This window comes from Neolamprologus multifasciatus, chromosome 6 (genome assembly GCF_963576455.1).
Source record: "Neolamprologus multifasciatus chromosome 6, fNeoMul1.2, whole genome shotgun sequence".
In the NCBI taxonomy this organism is placed as follows: Eukaryota; Metazoa; Chordata; class Actinopteri; order Cichliformes; family Cichlidae; genus Neolamprologus; species Neolamprologus multifasciatus.
In genome coordinates, this window is record NC_140444.1 from 21569340 (window position 1) to 21571520 (window position 2181).

The following is a 2181-nucleotide window of genomic DNA, read 5'->3' on the forward strand; positions in this document are numbered from 1 at the left end:
CTTACATTTTCCACTTGGAGAGCTTTGACTCGTGCAGTCTCCACATTAATCAAAAAGGCAAGGAGTGTTGCAGATACACATGGTGGCAACACTGGAGATGAAGATGAACAAGCAGTAACAGTGATCATTAAAACTGCACAACAAGATGCCTTTGCAAGGGAGTTGCAGTGTCTAGCCAAAGGGGACCAAATCCCAAAACAAAGTCCACTGCGAAAGCTGACACCATTTCTGGACAAAGATGGGCTATTAAGAGTTGGCGGCCGTATGTCCTCAACTGATATGTCTTTTGATGATAAACATCCTCTGGTCATTCCCAAGACGCACATTGCTACATTATTGGTCAGAAGATATCACGAACAGTCTGCGCACCAAGGACGCCATTTCACGGAGGGAGTTATTAGGTTGGCAGGACTTTGGCTGATTGGGGGAAAAAGATTTGTATCTAGTGTAATACACAAATGTGTAACTTGCAAAAGGCTGAGAGGTAAAATGGAGGACCAGAAGATGTCAGACTTGCCATCTGAAAGACTTTCACCAGATCCACCATTTACTCATGTAGGGTTGGATGTTTTTGGACCTTGGATGGTGACTGCCCGAAGAACAAGAGGAGGGCATGCGGAAAGTAAACGATGGGCAGTAATGTTCACTTGTTTGACTACCAGAGCTGTGCACATTGAGGTTATAGAGACTAAGACCACTACAAGCTTCATCAATGGGCTCAGATGTTTCATTGCCAATTCAACCCTCCCCACTCTTCCCACATGGGTGGGGTGTGGGAGAGGATGATTGGCATCACTCGGCGAATCTTAGATGCTCTTCTTCTGTAGCTGAATCCATCGTACCTCACACATGAGACACTTGTCACCCTGATGGCAGAGGTTACCGCCATTATAAATTCAAGACCATTGGTCTCAGTGTCTTCTGACCCAGAAGCACCAGCAGTTCTCACCCCATCAATGTTGTTGACACAGAAACGAGATACATTGACTGCTCCCTCTGGGGATTTTGATGTTAATGATCTGTCCAACAAACACTGGAAAAGGGTCCAAGCACTCGCTGATGCATTTTGGAAGAGGTGGAAAACGGAGTATCTGACCACGCTTCAAACACAGAGAAAGTGGACAACAGAAAAGCCAAACCTTCAAGTGGGAGATGTTGTACTGATGAAGGATTCGCAAGTAAAAAGGACTGAGTGGCCTGTTGGACTTGTGATTAAAGCCTTTCCTAGCCAAGATCATAGAGTACGTAAGGTGGAGGTGAAGGTAGTCTAGAATGACACTCCTAAAGTGTATTTGCGGCCAGTGTCAGAGGTTGTTTTACTACTACATCCAGAGAATGGGTAGTGGTATAATTCATTATACCAGGCGGGGAGTGTGCTGCCACTGCTGGGGTGCAGTAGCTCCACCACCCCACTAGGGGGAGGAAGCGGGTTTGTGTACTCAAGTTTCTCTAGTAAATATAGGAAAAGTTAATGGAGTCTGGCCAAGTTGATACCAGCACACAAAATATTAGCTCTGAAGTTGGCTGTACTGGAGCATGAGAAATATATGCTTGTAAGTACGATTGTATTCTGTGTTCATGTTAAGCATGTGATGTAAAATGGGTTGTTGACACTCATATTTGAAGCCGGCGGGTTAGCTGCACTGCTAATTGTGTTAGCATGTCAATAGGAAATTCCATTATGTGTTAGCATCAAGCTAGCGGGATTTGGTGTTAACATGTTTTCATTTAATTTTCTTAGTTATACCAGCTATAATTCAAGTAGCTAAGTCTTCAGTCTGTACTTTGTAATGTGAGAAATATATTATGTTCCAAATGTATGTTTTAATATGCTTTTCTTATGTTTGTAGTTTTACAGTGCCTTCATTAGGGAGACAAATAAACCCTGCAATGAGAACTGGAAGCCTTTGCCTCTCCTTTTGAAGAACTGTTTATCTATCTGCCAAACTGGGCATCAACGTACAGGGAGGGCAGAATACTAATGGTTTGAGAGACTTTCATGAGCCTTTTGGCAAACTCCAGATGTGCTGTCAGCAGTTTTGGCAAGTAAATCAGCAAGTTACTTTAAATTAGTAACTTAGTTACATTACTAGTTACTTCTATCAAAAGTAACTCAGTTGCTTCAAGTTACTCGTTACTTTCAAAGTAACTAGTTACTAGGGAAAGTAACTTTGGTTTTAC

The 2181-nt window shown here is 42.8% G+C and overlaps 1 long non-coding RNA gene across 1 annotated transcript; it reads left to right on the forward strand.

Annotated features, from left to right (window-relative positions):
• The first annotated feature begins 821 nt into the window (after window positions 1-821).
• On the forward strand, window positions 822-1978 carry LOC146516932 (uncharacterized). The gene is made up of 2 exons (XR_014874516.1): window positions 822-1553; window positions 1851-1978. It is a non-coding gene; the product is annotated as an uncharacterized LOC146516932 (long non-coding RNA).
• The last annotated feature ends 203 nt before the right edge of the window (window positions 1979-2181 follow it).